This window comes from Tasmannia lanceolata, unplaced genomic scaffold, assembly GCF_043159265.1.
Source record: "Tasmannia lanceolata isolate RefF3 unplaced genomic scaffold, GAP_Taslan_0.1 ptg000003l, whole genome shotgun sequence".
NCBI classification, from domain to species: Eukaryota; Viridiplantae; Streptophyta; class Magnoliopsida; order Canellales; family Winteraceae; genus Tasmannia; species Tasmannia lanceolata.
This window is the reverse complement of record NW_027518680.1, coordinates 29223071-29240929: the sequence shown is the minus strand read 5'-3', so window position 1 is coordinate 29240929 and position 17859 is coordinate 29223071. Positions and strand designations below refer to the sequence as shown.

General features: G+C 48.2%; 25 non-coding genes across 25 annotated transcripts; all 25 read right to left on the bottom strand.

Annotated features, from left to right (window-relative positions):
• Nucleotides 1-450: 450 nt before the first annotated feature.
• LOC143870417 (5S ribosomal RNA) lies at nt 451-569 on the bottom strand. Its single transcript, XR_013245198.1, has one exon. It is a non-coding gene; the product is annotated as a 5S ribosomal RNA (ribosomal RNA).
• A 597-nt stretch (nt 570-1166) lies between these two features.
• LOC143870416 (5S ribosomal RNA) lies at nt 1167-1285 on the bottom strand. The gene has a single exon (XR_013245197.1). It is a non-coding gene; the product is annotated as a 5S ribosomal RNA (ribosomal RNA).
• A 597-nt stretch (nt 1286-1882) lies between these two features.
• LOC143870415 (5S ribosomal RNA) lies at nt 1883-2001 on the bottom strand. The gene has a single exon (XR_013245196.1). It is a non-coding gene; the product is annotated as a 5S ribosomal RNA (ribosomal RNA).
• Nucleotides 2002-2598: 597 nt separating this feature from the next.
• On the bottom strand, nt 2599-2717 carry LOC143870414 (5S ribosomal RNA). The gene has a single exon (XR_013245195.1). It is a non-coding gene; the product is annotated as a 5S ribosomal RNA (ribosomal RNA).
• A 597-nt stretch (nt 2718-3314) lies between these two features.
• Nucleotides 3315-3433, bottom strand: LOC143870412 (5S ribosomal RNA). The gene has a single exon (XR_013245193.1). It is a non-coding gene; the product is annotated as a 5S ribosomal RNA (ribosomal RNA).
• A 597-nt stretch (nt 3434-4030) lies between these two features.
• Nucleotides 4031-4149, bottom strand: LOC143870411 (5S ribosomal RNA). The gene has a single exon (XR_013245192.1). It is a non-coding gene; the product is annotated as a 5S ribosomal RNA (ribosomal RNA).
• Nucleotides 4150-4746: 597 nt separating this feature from the next.
• On the bottom strand, nt 4747-4865 carry LOC143870410 (5S ribosomal RNA). Its single transcript, XR_013245191.1, has one exon. It is a non-coding gene; the product is annotated as a 5S ribosomal RNA (ribosomal RNA).
• Nucleotides 4866-5462: 597 nt separating this feature from the next.
• LOC143870409 (5S ribosomal RNA) lies at nt 5463-5581 on the bottom strand. The gene has a single exon (XR_013245190.1). It is a non-coding gene; the product is annotated as a 5S ribosomal RNA (ribosomal RNA).
• A 597-nt stretch (nt 5582-6178) lies between these two features.
• Nucleotides 6179-6297, bottom strand: LOC143870408 (5S ribosomal RNA). The gene has a single exon (XR_013245189.1). It is a non-coding gene; the product is annotated as a 5S ribosomal RNA (ribosomal RNA).
• A 597-nt stretch (nt 6298-6894) lies between these two features.
• Nucleotides 6895-7013, bottom strand: LOC143870407 (5S ribosomal RNA). Its single transcript, XR_013245188.1, has one exon. It is a non-coding gene; the product is annotated as a 5S ribosomal RNA (ribosomal RNA).
• Nucleotides 7014-7610: 597 nt separating this feature from the next.
• On the bottom strand, nt 7611-7729 carry LOC143870406 (5S ribosomal RNA). Its single transcript, XR_013245187.1, has one exon. It is a non-coding gene; the product is annotated as a 5S ribosomal RNA (ribosomal RNA).
• Nucleotides 7730-8326: 597 nt separating this feature from the next.
• Nucleotides 8327-8445, bottom strand: LOC143870405 (5S ribosomal RNA). The gene has a single exon (XR_013245186.1). It is a non-coding gene; the product is annotated as a 5S ribosomal RNA (ribosomal RNA).
• Nucleotides 8446-9042: 597 nt separating this feature from the next.
• Nucleotides 9043-9161, bottom strand: LOC143870404 (5S ribosomal RNA). Its single transcript, XR_013245185.1, has one exon. It is a non-coding gene; the product is annotated as a 5S ribosomal RNA (ribosomal RNA).
• Nucleotides 9162-9758: 597 nt separating this feature from the next.
• LOC143870403 (5S ribosomal RNA) lies at nt 9759-9877 on the bottom strand. The gene has a single exon (XR_013245184.1). It is a non-coding gene; the product is annotated as a 5S ribosomal RNA (ribosomal RNA).
• Nucleotides 9878-10474: 597 nt separating this feature from the next.
• On the bottom strand, nt 10475-10593 carry LOC143870401 (5S ribosomal RNA). The gene has a single exon (XR_013245182.1). It is a non-coding gene; the product is annotated as a 5S ribosomal RNA (ribosomal RNA).
• Nucleotides 10594-11190: 597 nt separating this feature from the next.
• On the bottom strand, nt 11191-11309 carry LOC143870400 (5S ribosomal RNA). Its single transcript, XR_013245181.1, has one exon. It is a non-coding gene; the product is annotated as a 5S ribosomal RNA (ribosomal RNA).
• Nucleotides 11310-11906: 597 nt separating this feature from the next.
• On the bottom strand, nt 11907-12025 carry LOC143870399 (5S ribosomal RNA). Its single transcript, XR_013245180.1, has one exon. It is a non-coding gene; the product is annotated as a 5S ribosomal RNA (ribosomal RNA).
• Nucleotides 12026-12622: 597 nt separating this feature from the next.
• LOC143870398 (5S ribosomal RNA) lies at nt 12623-12741 on the bottom strand. The gene has a single exon (XR_013245179.1). It is a non-coding gene; the product is annotated as a 5S ribosomal RNA (ribosomal RNA).
• A 597-nt stretch (nt 12742-13338) lies between these two features.
• Nucleotides 13339-13457, bottom strand: LOC143870397 (5S ribosomal RNA). The gene has a single exon (XR_013245178.1). It is a non-coding gene; the product is annotated as a 5S ribosomal RNA (ribosomal RNA).
• A 597-nt stretch (nt 13458-14054) lies between these two features.
• LOC143870396 (5S ribosomal RNA) lies at nt 14055-14173 on the bottom strand. The gene has a single exon (XR_013245177.1). It is a non-coding gene; the product is annotated as a 5S ribosomal RNA (ribosomal RNA).
• A 597-nt stretch (nt 14174-14770) lies between these two features.
• On the bottom strand, nt 14771-14889 carry LOC143870395 (5S ribosomal RNA). Its single transcript, XR_013245176.1, has one exon. It is a non-coding gene; the product is annotated as a 5S ribosomal RNA (ribosomal RNA).
• Nucleotides 14890-15486: 597 nt separating this feature from the next.
• On the bottom strand, nt 15487-15605 carry LOC143870394 (5S ribosomal RNA). Its single transcript, XR_013245175.1, has one exon. It is a non-coding gene; the product is annotated as a 5S ribosomal RNA (ribosomal RNA).
• Nucleotides 15606-16202: 597 nt separating this feature from the next.
• LOC143870393 (5S ribosomal RNA) lies at nt 16203-16321 on the bottom strand. Its single transcript, XR_013245174.1, has one exon. It is a non-coding gene; the product is annotated as a 5S ribosomal RNA (ribosomal RNA).
• A 597-nt stretch (nt 16322-16918) lies between these two features.
• On the bottom strand, nt 16919-17037 carry LOC143870392 (5S ribosomal RNA). Its single transcript, XR_013245173.1, has one exon. It is a non-coding gene; the product is annotated as a 5S ribosomal RNA (ribosomal RNA).
• A 597-nt stretch (nt 17038-17634) lies between these two features.
• On the bottom strand, nt 17635-17753 carry LOC143870390 (5S ribosomal RNA). Its single transcript, XR_013245171.1, has one exon. It is a non-coding gene; the product is annotated as a 5S ribosomal RNA (ribosomal RNA).
• Between the last annotated feature and the right edge of the window lie 106 nt (nt 17754-17859).

The following is a 17859-nucleotide window of genomic DNA, read 5'->3' as shown; positions in this document are numbered from 1 at the left end:
TGTCATCGCGCGATTAATCTTCCCGAGTAGCCCCGAATCAATATAAGAATCGCTACGATCTGACGGGCGGATCAAAAGTTATCGTCGGAACGATATTTGTGCACCAAGGGTAGCTCACGGCCAGTAAACACCTTCCGACCGGATTCATGACTCGCATCCACTAGTACACTCATCCGCTATAGCCTGTACGTCACTGAATCTAAACAAACCCCCGCTATAATTTGACCGCAAATGAAATGTCAGAACGAATTCCGTTTATCGAATCAAACGACACTATCACCCCGCCATAATAAAGACCGGACGTCTTTGAATTCACCATCCGGAAGAAAATAAAAAGATCCGAACCGAAACGTAGGAGGCGACGCACTAAACGTGCGTTTCAGTTCGCATCGATGTTCCAGAACCGAAAGATTGTTCGAAAAAAGTGGTAGATAGCCGAAAAAAGTGACAGGGGTGCAACACGAGGACTTCCCAGGAGGTCACCCATCCTAGTACTACTCTCGCCCAAGCACGCTTAACTTCGGAGTTCTGATGGGATCCAGTGCATTTGTGCTGGTATGATCGCACCCAGCATGCCTTTCCATTGTCAAAGTAATAAAGAGTTTCCACTCGCATTGTCGTACGAAGTCCGTTTAAATGAAAGTGCGAAAAAATCCTGCTAGATGACACCGGATGGACGATCCGAGCATGTCGGGAAGCCGGATGACCGCCAAGGCTGTCATCGCGCGATGAATCTTCCCGAGTAGCCCCGAATCAATATAAGAATCGCCACGATCTGACGGGCGGATCAAAAGTTATCGTCGGAACGATATTTGTGCACCAAGGGTAGCTCACGGCCAGTAAACACCTTCCGACCGGATTCATGACTCGCATCCACTAGTACACTCATCCGCTATAGCCTGTACATCACTGAATCTAAACAAACCCCCGCTATAATTTGACCGCAAATGAAATGTCAGAACGAATTCCGTTTATCGAATCAAACGACACTATCACCCCGCCATAATAAAGACCGGACGTCTTTGAATTCACCATCCGGAAGAAAATAAAAAGATCCGAACCGAAACGTAGGAGGCGACGCACTAAACGTGCGTTTCAGTTCGCATCGATGTTCCAGAACCGAAAGATTGTTCGAAAAAAGTGGTAGATAGCCGAAAAAAGTGACAGGGGTGCAACACGAGGACTTCCCAGGAGGTCACCCATCCTAGTACTACTCTCGCCCAAGCACGCTTAACTTCGGAGTTCTGATGGGATCCAGTGCATTTGTGCTGGTATGATCGCACCCAGCATGCCTCTCCATTGTCAAAGTAATAAAGAGTTTCCACTCGCATTGTCGTACGAAGTCCGTTTAAATGAAAGTGCGAAAAAATCCTGCTAGATGACACCGGATGGACGATCCGAGCATGTCGGGAAGCCGGATGACCGCCAGAGCTGTCATCGCGCGATGGATCTTCCCGAGTACCCCCGAATCAATATAAGAATCGCCACGATCTGACGGGCGGATCAAAAGTTATCGTCGGAACGATATTTGTGCACCAAGGGTAGCTCACGGCCAGTAAACACCTTCCGACCGGATTCATGACTCACATCCACTAGTACACTCATCCGCTATAGCCTGTACGTCACTGAATCTAAACAAACCCCCGCTATAACTTGACTGCAAATGAAATGTCAGAACGAATTCCGTTTATCGAATCAAACGACACTATCACCCCGCCATAATAAAGACCGGACGTCTTTGAATTCACCATCCGGAAGAAAATAAAAAGATCCGAACCGAAACGTAGGAGGCGACGCACTAAACGTGCGTTTCAGTTCGCATCGATGTTCCAGAACCGAAAGATTGTTCGAAAAAAGTGGTAGATAGCCGAAAAAAGTGACAGGGGTGCAACACGAGGACTTCCCAGGAGGTCACCCATCCTAGTACTACTCTCGCCCAAGCACGCTTAACTTCGGAGTTCTGATGGGATCCAGTGCATTTGTGCTGGTATGATCGCACCCAGCATGCCTTTCCATTGTCAAAGTAATAAAGAGTTTCCACTCGCATTGTCGTACGAAGTCCGTTTAAATGAAAGTGCGAAAAAATCCTGCTAGATGACACCGGATGGACGATCCGAGCATGTCGGGAAGCCGGATGACCGCCAGGGCTGTCATCGCGCGATGAATCTTCCCGAGTACCCCCGAATCAATATAAGAATCGCCACGATCTGACGGGCGGATCAAAAGTTATCGTCGGAACGATATTTGTGCACCAAGGGTAGCTCACGGCCAGTAAACACCTTCCGACCGGATTCATGACTCGCATCCACTAGTACACTCATCCGCTATAGCCTGTACGTCACTGAATCTAAACAAACCCCCGCTATAATTTGACTGCAAATGAAATGTCAGAACGAATTCCGTTTATCGAATCAAACGACACTATCACCCCGCCATAATAAAGACCGGACGTCTTTAAATTCACCATCCGGAAGAAAATAAAAAGATCCGAACCGAAACGTAGGAGGCGACGCACTAAACGTGCGTTTCAGTTCGCATCGATGTTCCAGAACCGAAAGATTGTTCGAAAAAAGTGGTAGATAGCCGAAAAAAGTGACAGGGGTGCAACACGAGGACTTCCCAGGAGGTCACCCATCCTAGTACTACTCTCGCCCAAGCACGCTTAACTTCGGAGTTCTGATGGGATCCAGTGCATTTGTGCTGGTATGATCGCACCCAGCATGCCTCTCCATTGTCAAAGTAATAAAGAGTTTCCACTCGCATTGTCGTACGAAGTCCGTTTAAATGAAAGTGCGAAAAAATCCTGCTAGATGACACCGGATGGACGATCCGAGCATGTCGGGAAGCCGGATGACCGCCAGAGCTGTCATCGCGCGATGGATCTTCCCGAGTACCCCCGAATCAATATAAGAATCGCCACGATCTGACGGGCGGATCAAAAGTTATCGTCGGAACGATATTTGTGCACCAAGGGTAGCTCACGGCCAGTAAACACCTTCCGACCGGATTCATGACTCACATCCACTAGTACACTCATCCGCTATAGCCTGTACGTCACTGAATCTAAACAAACCCCCGCTATAATTTGACTGCAAATGAAATGTCAGAACGAATTCCGTTTATCGAATCAAACGACACTATCACCCCGCCATAATAAAGACCGGACGTCTTTGAATTCACCATCCGGAAGAAAATAAAAAGATCCGAACCGAAACGTAGGAGGCGACGCACTAAACGTGCGTTTCAGTTCGCATCGATGTTCCAGAACCGAAAGATTGTTCGAAAAAAGTGGTAGATAGCCGAAAAAAGTGACAGGGGTGCAACACGAGGACTTCCCAGGAGGTCACCCATCCTAGTACTACTCTCGCCCAAGCACGCTTAACTTCGGAGTTCTGATGGGATCCAGTGCATTTGTGCTGGTATGATCGCACCCAGCATGCCTTTCCATTGTCAAAGTAATAAAGAGTTTCCACTCGCATTGTCGTACGAAGTCCGTTTAAATGAAAGTGCGAAAAAATCCTGCTAGATGACACCGGATGGACGATCCGAGCATGTCGGGAAGCCGGATGACCGCCAGGGCTGTCATCGCGCGATTAATCTTCCCGAGTACCCCCGAATCAATATAAGAATCGCCACGATCTGACGGGCGGATCAAAAGTTATCGTCGGAACGATATTTGTGCACCAAGGGTAGCTCACGGCCAGTAAACACCTTCCGACCGGATTCATGACTCGCATCCACTAGTACACTCATCCGCTATAGCCTGTACGTCACTGAATCTAAACAAACCCCCGCTATAATTTGACTGCAAATGAAATGTCAGAACGAATTCCGTTTATCGAATCAAACGACACTATCACCCCGCCATAATAAAGACCGGACGTCTTTAAATTCACCATCCGGAAGAAAATAAAAAGATCCGAACCGAAACGTAGGAGGCGACGCACTAAACGTGCGTTTCAGTTCGCATCGATGTTCCAGAACCGAAAGATTGTTCGAAAAAAGTGGTAGATAGCCGAAAAAAGTGACAGGGGTGCAACACGAGGACTTCCCAGGAGGTCACCCATCCTAGTACTACTCTCGCCCAAGCACGCTTAACTTCGGAGTTCTGATGGGATCCAGTGCATTTGTGCTGGTATGATCGCACCCAGCATGCCTTTCCATTGTCAAAGTAATAAAGAGTTTCCACTCGCATTGTCGTACGAAGTCCGTTTAAATGAAAGTGCGAAAAAATCCTGCTAGATTACACCGGATGGACGATCCGAGCATGTCGGGAAGCCGGATGACCGCCAGGGCTGTCATCGCGCGATGATTCTTCCCGAGTAGCCCCGAATCAATATAAGAATCGCTACGATCTGACGGGCGGATCAAAAGTTATCGTCGGAACGATATTTGTGCACCAAGGGTAGCTCACGGCCAGTAAACACCTTCCGACCGGATTCATGACTCGCATCCACTAGTACACTCATCCGCTATAGCCTGTACGTCACTGAATCTAAACAAACCCCCGCTATAATTTGACCGCAAATGAAATGTCAGAACGAATTCCGTTTATCGAATCAAACGACACTATCACCCCGCCATAATAAAGACCGGACGTCTTTGAATTCACCATCCGGAAGAAAATAAAAAGATCCGAACCGAAACGTAGGAGGCGACGCACTAAACGTGCGTTTCAGTTCGCATCGATGTTCCAGAACCGAAAGATTGTTCGAAAAAAGTGGTAGATAGCCGAAAAAAGTGACAGGGGTGCAACACGAGGACTTCCCAGGAGGTCACCCATCCTAGTACTACTCTCGCCCAAGCACGCTTAACTTCGGAGTTCTGATGGGATCCAGTGCATTTGTGCTGGTATGATCGCACCCAGCATGCCTCTCCATTGTCAAAGTAATAAAGAGTTTCCACTCGCATTGTCGTACGAAGTCCGTTTAAATGAAAGTGCGAAAAAATCCTGCTAGATGACACCGGATGGACGATCCGAGCATGTCGGGAAGCCGGATGACCGCCAAGGCTGTCATCGCGCGATGAATCTTCCCGAGTACCCCCGAATCAATATAAGAATCGCCACGATCTGACGGGCGGATCAAAAGTTATCGTCGGAACGATATTTGTGCACCAAGGGTAGCTCACGGCCAGTAAACACCTTCCGACCGGATTCATGACTCGCATCCACTAGTACACTCATCCGCTATAGCCTGTACGTCACTGAATCTAAACAAACCCCCGCTATAATTTGACTGCAAATGAAATGTCAGAACGAATTCCGTTTATCGAATCAAACGACACTATCACCCCGCCATAATAAAGACCGGACGTCTTTGAATTCACCATCCGGAAGAAAATAAAAAGATCCGAACCGAAACGTAGGAGGCGACGCACTAAACGTGCGTTTCAGTTCGCATCGATGTTCCAGAACCGAAAGATTGTTCGAAAAAAGTGGTAGATAGCCGAAAAAAGTGACAGGGGTGCAACACGAGGACTTCCCAGGAGGTCACCCATCCTAGTACTACTCTCGCCCAAGCACGCTTAACTTCGGAGTTCTGATGGGATCCAGTGCATTTGTGCTGGTATGATCGCACCCAGCATGCCTCTCCATTGTCAAAGTAATAAAGAGTTTCCACTCGCATTGTCGTACGAAGTCCGTTTAAATGAAAGTGCGAAAAAATCCTGCTAGATGACACCGGATGGACGATCCGAGCATGTCGGGAAGCCGGATGACCGCCAGGGCTGTCATCGCGCGATGATTCTTCCCGAGTACCCCCGAATCAATATAAGAATCGCCACGATCTGACGGGCGGATCAAAAGTTATCGTCGGAACGATATTTGTGCACCAAGGGTAGCTCACGGCCAGTAAACACCTTCCGACCGGATTCATGACTCGCATCCACTAGTACACTCATCCGCTATAGCCTGTACGTCACTGAATCTAAACAAACCCCCGCTATAATTTGACCGCAAATGAAATGTCAGAACGAATTCCGTTTATCGAATCAAACGACACTATCACCCCGCCATAATAAAGACCGGACGTCTTTGAATTCACCATCCGGAAGAAAATAAAAAGATCCGAACCGAAACGTAGGAGGCGACGCACTAAACGTGCGTTTCAGTTCGCATCGATGTTCCAGAACCGAAAGATTGTTCGAAAAAAGTGGTAGATAGCCGAAAAAAGTGACAGGGGTGCAACACGAGGACTTCCCAGGAGGTCACCCATCCTAGTACTACTCTCGCCCAAGCACGCTTAACTTCGGAGTTCTGATGGGATCCAGTGCATTTGTGCTGGTATGATCGCACCCAGCATGCCTCTCCATTGTCAAAGTAATAAAGAGTTTCCACTCGCATTGTCGTACGAAGTCCGTTTAAATGAAAGTGCGAAAAAATCCTGCTAGATGACACCGGATGGACGATCCGAGCATGTCGGGAAGCCGGATGACCGCCAGGGCTGTCATCGCGCGATTAATCTTCCCGAGTACCCCCGAATCAATATAAGAATCGCCACGATCTGACGGGCGGATCAAAAGTTATCGTCGGAACGATATTTGTGCACCAAGGGTAGCTCACGGCCAGTAAACACCTTCCGACCGGATTCATGACTCGCATCCACTAGTACACTCATCCGCTATAGCCTGTACGTCACTGAATCTAAACAAACCCCCGCTATAATTTGACTGCAAATGAAATGTCAGAACGAATTCCGTTTATCGAATCAAACGACACTATCACCCCGCCATAATAAAGACCGGACGTCTTTAAATTCACCATCCGGAAGAAAATAAAAAGATCCGAACCGAAACGTAGGAGGCGACGCACTAAACGTGCGTTTCAGTTCGCATCGATGTTCCAGAACCGAAAGATTGTTCGAAAAAAGTGGTAGATAGCCGAAAAAAGTGACAGGGGTGCAACACGAGGACTTCCCAGGAGGTCACCCATCCTAGTACTACTCTCGCCCAAGCACGCTTAACTTCGGAGTTCTGATGGGATCCAGTGCATTTGTGCTGGTATGATCGCACCCAGCATGCCTTTCCATTGTCAAAGTAATAAAGAGTTTCCACTCGCATTGTCGTACGAAGTCCGTTTAAATGAAAGTGCGAAAAAATCCTGCTAGATTACACCGGATGGACGATCCGAGCATGTCGGGAAGCCGGATGACCGCCAGGGCTGTCATCGCGCGATGATTCTTCCCGAGTAGCCCCGAATCAATATAAGAATCGCTACGATCTGACGGGCGGATCAAAAGTTATCGTCGGAACGATATTTGTGCACCAAGGGTAGCTCACGGCCAGTAAACACCTTCCGACCGGATTCATGACTCGCATCCACTAGTACACTCATCCGCTATAGCCTGTACGTCACTGAATCTAAACAAACCCCCGCTATAATTTGACCGCAAATGAAATGTCAGAACGAATTCCGTTTATCGAATCAAACGACACTATCACCCCGCCATAATAAAGACCGGACGTCTTTGAATTCACCATCCGGAAGAAAATAAAAAGATCCGAACCGAAACGTAGGAGGCGACGCACTAAACGTGCGTTTCAGTTCGCATCGATGTTCCAGAACCGAAAGATTGTTCGAAAAAAGTGGTAGATAGCCGAAAAAAGTGACAGGGGTGCAACACGAGGACTTCCCAGGAGGTCACCCATCCTAGTACTACTCTCGCCCAAGCACGCTTAACTTCGGAGTTCTGATGGGATCCAGTGCATTTGTGCTGGTATGATCGCACCCAGCATGCCTCTCCATTGTCAAAGTAATTAAGAGTTTCCACTCGCATTGTCGTACGAAGTCCGTTTAAATGAAAGTGCGAAAAAATCCTGCTAGATGACACCGGATGGACGATCCGAGCATGTCGGGAAGCCGGATGACCGCCAGGGCTGTCATCGCGCGATGAATCTTCCCGAGTACCCCCGAATCAATATAAGAATCGCCACGATCTGACGGGCGGATCAAAAGTTATCGTCGGAACGATATTTGTGCACCAAGGGTAGCTCACGGCCAGTAAACACCTTCCGACCGGATTCATGACTCGCATCCACTAGTACACTCATCCGCTATAGCCTGTACGTCACTGAATCTAAACAAACCCCCGCTATAATTTGACTGCAAATGAAATGTCAGAACGAATTCCGTTTATCGAATCAAACGACACTATCACCCCGCCATAATAAAGACCGGACGTCTTTGAATTCACCATCCGGAAGAAAATAAAAAGATCCGAACCGAAACGTAGGAGGCGACGCACTAAACGTGCGTTTCAGTTCGCATCGATGTTCCAGAACCGAAAGATTGTTCGAAAAAAGTGGTAGATAGCCGAAAAAAGTGACAGGGGTGCAACACGAGGACTTCCCAGGAGGTCACCCATCCTAGTACTACTCTCGCCCAAGCACGCTTAACTTCGGAGTTCTGATGGGATCCAGTGCATTTGTGCTGGTATGATCGCACCCAGCATGCCTCTCCATTGTCAAAGTAATAAAGAGTTTCCACTCGCATTGTCGTACGAAGTCCGTTTAAATGAAAGTGCGAAAAAATCCTGCTAGATGACACCGGATGGACGATCCGAGCATGTCGGGAAGCCGGATGACCGCCAGGGCTGTCATCGCGCGATGATTCTTCCCGAGTACCCCCGAATCAATATAAGAATCGCCACGATCTGACGGGCGGATCAAAAGTTATCGTCGGAACGATATTTGTGCACCAAGGGTAGCTCACGGCCAGTAAACACCTTCCGACCGGATTCATGACTCGCATCCACTAGTACACTCATCCGCTATAGCCTGTACGTCACTGAATCTAAACAAACCCCCGCTATAATTTGACCGCAAATGAAATGTCAGAACGAATTCCGTTTATCGAATCAAACGACACTATCACCCCGCCATAATAAAGACCGGACGTCTTTGAATTCACCATCCGGAAGAAAATAAAAAGATCCGAACCGAAACGTAGGAGGCGACGCACTAAACGTGCGTTTCAGTTCGCATCGATGTTCCAGAACCGAAAGATTGTTCGAAAAAAGTGGTAGATAGCCGAAAAAAGTGACAGGGGTGCAACACGAGGACTTCCCAGGAGGTCACCCATCCTAGTACTACTCTCGCCCAAGCACGCTTAACTTCGGAGTTCTGATGGGATCCAGTGCATTTGTGCTGGTATGATCGCACCCAGCATGCCTCTCCATTGTCAAAGTAATAAAGAGTTTCCACTCGCATTGTCGTACGAAGTCCGTTTAAATGAAAGTGCGAAAAAATCCTGCTAGATGACACCGGATGGACGATCCGAGCATGTCGGGAAGCCGGATGACCGCCAAGGCTGTCATCGCGCGATGAATCTTCCCGAGTACCCCCGAATCAATATAAGAATCGCCACGATCTGACGGGCGGATCAAAAGTTATCGTCGGAACGATATTTGTGCACCAAGGGTAGCTCACGGCCAGTAAACACCTTCCGACCGGATTCATGACTCGCATCCACTAGTACACTCATCCGCTATAGCCTGTACGTCACTGAATCTAAACAAACCCCCGCTATAATTTGACTGCAAATGAAATGTCAGAACGAATTCCGTTTATCGAATCAAACGACACTATCACCCCGCCATAATAAAGACCGGACGTCTTTGAATTCACCATCCGGAAGAAAATAAAAAGATCCGAACCGAAACGTAGGAGGCGACGCACTAAACGTGCGTTTCAGTTCGCATCGATGTTCCAGAACCGAAAGATTGTTCGAAAAAAGTGGTAGATAGCCGAAAAAAGTGACAGGGGTGCAACACGAGGACTTCCCAGGAGGTCACCCATCCTAGTACTACTCTCGCCCAAGCACGCTTAACTTCGGAGTTCTGATGGGATCCAGTGCATTTGTGCTGGTATGATCGCACCCAGCATGCCTCTCCATTGTCAAAGTAATAAAGAGTTTCCACTCGCATTGTCGTACGAAGTCCGTTTAAATGAAAGTGCGAAAAAATCCTGCTAGATGACACCGGATGGACGATCCGAGCATGTCGGGAAGCCGGATGACCGCCAGAGCTGTCATCGCGCGATGGATCTTCCCGAGTACCCCCGAATCAATATAAGAATCGCCACGATCTGACGGGCGGATCAAAAGTTATCGTCGGAACGATATTTGTGCACCAAGGGTAGCTCACGGCCAGTAAACACCTTCCGACCGGATTCATGACTCGCATCCACTAGTACACTCATCCGCTATAGCCTGTACGTCACTGAATCTAAACAAACCCCCGCTATAATTTGACTGCAAATGAAATGTCAGAACGAATTCCGTTTATCGAATCAAACGACACTATCACCCCGCCATAATAAAGACCGGACGTCTTTGAATTCACCATCCGGAAGAAAATAAAAAGATCCGAACCGAAACGTAGGAGGCGACGCACTAAACGTGCGTTTCAGTTCGCATCGATGTTCCAGAACCGAAAGATTGTTCGAAAAAAGTGGTAGATAGCCGAAAAAAGTGACAGGGGTGCAACACGAGGACTTCCCAGGAGGTCACCCATCCTAGTACTACTCTCGCCCAAGCACGCTTAACTTCGGAGTTCTGATGGGATCCAGTGCATTTGTGCTGGTATGATCGCACCCAGCATGCCTCTCCATTGTCAAAGTAATAAAGAGTTTCCACTCGCATTGTCGTACGAAGTCCGTTTAAATGAAAGTGCGAAAAAATCCTGCTAGATGACACCGGATGGACGATCCGAGCATGTCGGGAAGCCGGATGACCGCCAGGGCTGTCATCGCGCGATGATTCTTCCCGAGTACCCCCGAATCAATATAAGAATCGCCACGATCTGACGGGCGGATCAAAAGTTATCGTCGGAACGATATTTGTGCACCAAGGGTAGCTCACGGCCAGTAAACACCTTCCGACCGGATTCATGACTCGCATCCACTAGTACACTCATCCGCTATAGCCTGTACGTCACTGAATCTAAACAAACCCCCGCTATAATTTGACCGCAAATGAAATGTCAGAACGAATTCCGTTTATCGAATCAAACGACACTATCACCCCGCCATAATAAAGACCGGACGTCTTTGAATTCACCATCCGGAAGAAAATAAAAAGATCCGAACCGAAACGTAGGAGGCGACGCACTAAACGTGCGTTTCAGTTCGCATCGATGTTCCAGAACCGAAAGATTGTTCGAAAAAAGTGGTAGATAGCCGAAAAAAGTGACAGGGGTGCAACACGAGGACTTCCCAGGAGGTCACCCATCCTAGTACTACTCTCGCCCAAGCACGCTTAACTTCGGAGTTCTGATGGGATCCAGTGCATTTGTGCTGGTATGATCGCACCCAGCATGCCTCTCCATTGTCAAAGTAATAAAGAGTTTCCACTCGCATTGTCGTACGAAGTCCGTTTAAATGAAAGTGCGAAAAAATCCTGCTAGATGACACCGGATGGACGATCCGAGCATGTCGGGAAGCCGGATGACCGCCAGAGCTGTCATCGCGCGATGGATCTTCCCGAGTACCCCCGAATCAATATAAGAATCGCCACGATCTGACGGGCGGATCAAAAGTTATCGTCGGAACGATATTTGTGCACCAAGGGTAGCTCACGGCCAGTAAACACCTTCCGACCGGATTCATGACTCGCATCCACTAGTACACTCATCCGCTATAGCCTGTACGTCACTGAATCTAAACAAACCCCCGCTATAATTTGACTGCAAATGAAATGTCAGAACGAATTCCGTTTATCGAATCAAACGACACTATCACCCCGCCATAATAAAGACCGGACGTCTTTGAATTCACCATCCGGAAGAAAATAAAAAGATCCGAACCGAAACGTAGGAGGCGACGCACTAAACGTGCGTTTCAGTTCGCATCGATGTTCCAGAACCGAAAGATTGTTCGAAAAAAGTGGTAGATAGCCGAAAAAAGTGACAGGGGTGCAACACGAGGACTTCCCAGGAGGTCACCCATCCTAGTACTACTCTCGCCCAAGCACGCTTAACTTCGGAGTTCTGATGGGATCCAGTGCATTTGTGCTGGTATGATCGCACCCAGCATGCCTCTCCATTGTCAAAGTAATTAAGAGTTTCCACTCGCATTGTCGTACGAAGTCCGTTTAAATGAAAGTGCGAAAAAATCCTGCTAGATGACACCGGATGGACGATCCGAGCATGTCGGGAAGCCGGATGACCGCCAGGGCTGTCATCGCGCGATGAATCTTCCCGAGTACCCCCGAATCAATATAAGAATCGCCACGATCTGACGGGCGGATCAAAAGTTATCGTCGGAACGATATTTGTGCACCAAGGGTAGCTCACGGCCAGTAAACACCTTCCGACCGGATTCATGACTCGCATCCACTAGTACACTCATCCGCTATAGCCTGTACGTCACTGAATCTAAACAAACCCCCGCTATAATTTGACTGCAAATGAAATGTCAGAACGAATTCCGTTTATCGAATCAAACGACACTATCACCCCGCCATAATAAAGACCGGACGTCTTTGAATTCACCATCCGGAAGAAAATAAAAAGATCCGAACCGAAACGTAGGAGGCGACGCACTAAACGTGCGTTTCAGTTCGCATCGATGTTCCAGAACCGAAAGATTGTTCGAAAAAAGTGGTAGATAGCCGAAAAAAGTGACAGGGGTGCAACACGAGGACTTCCCAGGAGGTCACCCATCCTAGTACTACTCTCGCCCAAGCACGCTTAACTTCGGAGTTCTGATGGGATCCAGTGCATTTGTGCTGGTATGATCGCACCCAGCATGCCTTTCCATTGTCAAAGTAATAAAGAGTTTCCACTCGCATTGTCGTACGAAGTCCGTTTAAATGAAAGTGCAAAAAAATCCTGCTAGATGACACCGGATGGACGATCCGAGCATGTCGGGAAGCCGGATGACCGCCAGGGCTGTCATCGCGCGATGAATCTTCCCGAGTACCCCCGAATCAATATAAGAATCGCCACGATCTGACGGGCGGATCAAAAGTTATCGTCGGAACGATATTTGTGCACCAAGGGTAGCTCACGGCCAGTAAACACCTTCCGACCGGATTCATGACTCGCATCCACTAGTACACTCATCTGCTATAGCCTGTACGTCACTGAATCTAAACAAACCCCCGCTATAATTTGACGGCAAATGAAATGTCAGAACGAATTCCGTTTATCGAATCAAACGACACTATCACCCCGCCATAATAAAGACCGGACGTCTTTGAATTCACCATCCGGAAGAAAATAATAAGATCCGAACCGAAACGTAGGAGGCGACGCACTAAACGTGCGTTTCAGTTCGCATCGATGTTCCAGAACCGAAACATTGTTCGAAAAAAGTGGTAGATAGCCGAAAAAAGTGACAGGGGTGCAACACGAGGACTTCCCAGGAGGTCACCCATCCTAGTACTACTCTCGCCCAAGCACGCTTAACTTCGGAGTTCTGATGGGATCCAGTGCATTTGTGCTGGTATGATCGCACCCAGCATGCCTCTCCATTGTCAAAGTAATAAAGAGTTTCCACTCGCATTGTCGTACGAAGTCCGTTTAAATGAAAGTGCGAAAAAATCCTGCTAGATGACACCGGATGGACGATCCGAGCATGTCGGGAAGCCGGATGACCGCCAGGGCTGTCATCGCGCGATGATTCTTCCCGAGTACCCCCGAATCAATATAAGAATCGCCACGATCTGACGGGCGGATCAAAAGTTATCGTCGGAACGATATTTGTGCACCAAGGGTAGCTCACGGCCAGTAAACACCTTCCGACCGGATTCATGACTCGCATCCACTAGTACACTCATCCGCTATAGCCTGTACGTCACTGAATCTAAACAAACCCCCGCTATAATTTGACCGCAAATGAAATGTCAGAACGAATTCCGTTTATCGAATCAAACGACACTATCACCCCGCCATAATAAAGACCGGACGTCTTTGAATTCACCATCCGGAAGAAAATAAAAAGATCCGAACCGAAACGTAGGAGGCGACGCACTAAACGTGCGTTTCAGTTCGCATCGATGTTCCAGAACCGAAAGATTGTTCGAAAAAAGTGGTAGATAGCCGAAAAAAGTGACAGGGGTGCAACACGAGGACTTCCCAGGAGGTCACCCATCCTAGTACTACTCTCGCCCAAGCACGCTTAACTTCGGAGTTCTGATGGGATCCAGTGCATTTGTGCTGGTATGATCGCACCCAGCATGCCTCTCCATTGTCAAAGTAATAAAGAGTTTCCACTCGCATTGTCGTACGAAGTCCGTTTAAATGAAAGTGCGAAAAAATCCTGCTAGATGACACCGGATGGACGATCCGAGCATGTCGGGAAGCCGGATGACCGCCAGGGCTGTCATCGCGCGATGAATCTTCCCGAGTACCCCCGAATCAATATAAGAATCGCCACGATCTGACGGGCGGATCAAAAGTTATCGTCGGAACGATATTTGTGCACCAAGGGTAGCTCACGGCCAGTAAACACCTTCCGACCGGATTCATGACTCGCATCCACTAGTACACTCATCCGCTATAGCCTGTACGTCACTGAATCTAAACAAACCCCCGCTATAATTTGACTGCAAATGAAATGTCAGAACGAATTCCGTTTATCGAATCAAACGACACTATCACCACGCCATAATAAAGACCGGACGTCTTTGAATTCACCATCCGGAAGAAAATAAAAAGATCCGAACCGAAACGTAGGAGGCGACGCACTAAACGTGCGTTTCAGTTCGCATCGATGTTCCAGAACCGAAAGATTGTTCGAAAAAAGTGGTAGATAGCCGAAAAAAGTGACAGGGGTGCAACACGAGGACTTCCCAGGAGGTCACCCATCCTAGTACTACTCTCGCCCAAGCACGCTTAACTTCGGAGTTCTGATGGGATCCAGTGCATTTGTGCTGGTATGATCGCACCCAGCATGCCTCTCCATTGTCAAAGTAATAAAGAGTTTCCACTCGCATTGTCGTACGAAGTCCGTTTAAATGAAAGTGCGAAAAAATCCTGCTAGATGACACCGGATGGACGATCCGAGCATGTCGGGAAGCCGGATGACCGCCAGAGCTGTCATCGCGCGATGGATCTTCCCGAGTACCCCCGAATCAATATAAGAATCGCCACGATCTGACGGGCGGATCAAAAGTTATCGTCGGAACGATATTTGTGCACCAAGGGTAGCTCACGGCCAGTAAACACCTTCCGACCGGATTCATGACTCGCATCCACTAGTACACTCATCCGCTATAGCCTGTACGTCACTGAATCTAAACAAACCCCCGCTATAATTTGACTGCAAATGAAATGTCAGAACGAATTCCGTTTATCGAATCAAACGACACTATCACCCCGCCATAATAAAGACCGGACGTCTTTGAATTCACCATCCGGAAGAAAATAAAAAGATCCGAACCGAAACGTAGGAGGCGACGCACTAAACGTGCGTTTCAGTTCGCATCGATGTTCCAGAACCGAAAGATTGTTCGAAAAAAGTGGTAGATAGCCGAAAAAAGTGACAGGGGTGCAACACGAGGACTTCCCAGGAGGTCACCCATCCTAGTACTACTCTCGCCCAAGCACGCTTAACTTCGGAGTTCTGATGGGATCCAGTGCATTTGTGCTGGTATGATCGCACCCAGCATGCCTCTCCATTGTCAAAGTAATTAAGAGTTTCCACTCGCATTGTCGTACGAAGTCCGTTTAAATGAAAGTGCGAAAAAATCCTGCTAGATGACACCGGATGGACGATCCGAGCATGTCGGGAAGCCGGATGACCGCCATGGCTGTCATCGCGCGATGGATCTTCCCGAGTACCCCCGAATCAATATAAGAATCGCCACGATCTGACGGGCGGATCAAAAGTTATCGTCGGAACGATATTTGTGCACCAAGGGTAGCTCACGGCCAGTAAACACCTTCCGACCGGATTCATGACTCGCATCCACTAGTACACTCATCCGCTATAGCCTGTACGTCACTGAATCTAAACAAACCCCCGCTATAATTTGACCGCAAATGAAATGTCAGAACGAATTCCGTTTATCGAATCAAACGACACTATCACCTCGCCATAATAAAGACCGGACGTCTTTGAATTCACCATCCGGAAGAAAATAAAAAGATCCGAACCGAAACGTAGGAGGCGACGCACTAAACGTGCGTTTCAGTTCGCATCGATGTTCCAGAACCGAAAGATTGTTCGAAAAAAGTGGTAGATAGCCGAAAAAAGTGACAGGGGTGCAACACGAGGACTTCCCAGGAGGTCACCCATCCTAGTACTACTCTCGCCCAAGCACGCTTAACTTCGGAGTTCTGATGGGATCCAGTGCATTTGTGCTGGTATGATCGCACCCAGCATGCCTTTCCATTGTCAAAGTAATAAAGAGTTTCCACTCGCATTGTCGTACGAAGTCCGTTTAAATGAAAGTGCGAAAAAATCCTGCTAGATTACACCGGATGGACGATCCGAGCATGTCGGGAAGCCGGATGACCGCCAGGGCTGTCATCGCGCGATTAATCTTCCCGAGTAGCCCCGAATCAATATAAGAATCGCTACGATCTGACGGGCGGATCAAAAGTTATCGTCGGAACGATATTTGTGCACCAAGGGTAGCTCACGGCCAGTAAACACCTTCCGACCGGATTCATGACTCGCATCCACTAGTACACTCATCCGCTATAGCCTGTACGTCACTGAATCTAAACAAACCCCCGCTATAATTTGACGGCAAATGAAATGTCAGAACGAATTCCGTTTATCGAATCAAACGACACAATCACCCCGCCATAATAAAGACCGGACGTCTTTGAATTCACCATCCGGAAGAAAATAATAAGATCCGAACCGAAACGTAGGAGGCGACGCACTAAACGTGCGTTTCAGTTCGCATCAATGTTCCAGAACCGAAAGATTGTTCGAAAAAAGTGGTAGATAGCCGAAAAAAGTGACAGGGGTGCAACACGAGGACTTCCCAGGAGGTCACCCATCCTAGTACTACTCTCGCCCAAGCACGCTTAACTTCGGAGTTCTGATGGGATCCAGTGCATTTGTGCTGGTATGATCGCACCCAGCATGCCTCTCCATTGTCAAAGTAATAAAGAGTTTCCACTCGCATTGTCGTACGAAGTCCGTTTAAATGAAAGTGCGAAAAAATCCTGCTAGATGACACCGGATGGACGATCCGAGCATGTCGGGAAGCCGGATGACCGCCAGAGCTGTCATCGCGCGATGGATCTTCCCGAGTACCCCCGAATCAATATAAGAATCGCCACGATCTGACGGGCGGATCAAAAGTTATCGTCGGAACGATATTTGTGCACCAAGGGTAGCTCACGGCCAGTAAACACCTTCCGACCGGATTCATGACTCGCATCCACTAGTACACTCATCCGCTATAGCCTGTACGTCACTGAATCTAAACAAACCCCCGCTATAATTTGACTGCAAATGAAATGTCAGAACGAATTCCGTTTATCGAATCAAACGACACTATCACCCCGCCATAATAAAGACCGGACGTCTTTGAATTCACCATCCGGAAGAAAATAAAAAGATCCGAACCGAAACGTAGGAGGCGACGCACTAAACGTGCGTTTCAGTTCGCATCGATGTTCCAGAACCGAAAGATTGTTCGAAAAAAGTGGTAGATAGCCGAAAAAAGTGACAGGGGTGCAACACGAGGACTTCCCAGGAGGTCACCCATCCTAGTACTACTCTCGCCCAAGCACGCTTAACTTCGGAGTTCTGATGGGATCCAGTGCATTTGTGCTGGTATGATCGCACCCAGCATGCCTCTCCATTGTCAAAGTAATAAAGAGTTTCCACTCGCATTGTCGTACGAAGTCCGTTTAAATGAAAGTGCGAAAAAATCCTGCTAGATGACACCGGATG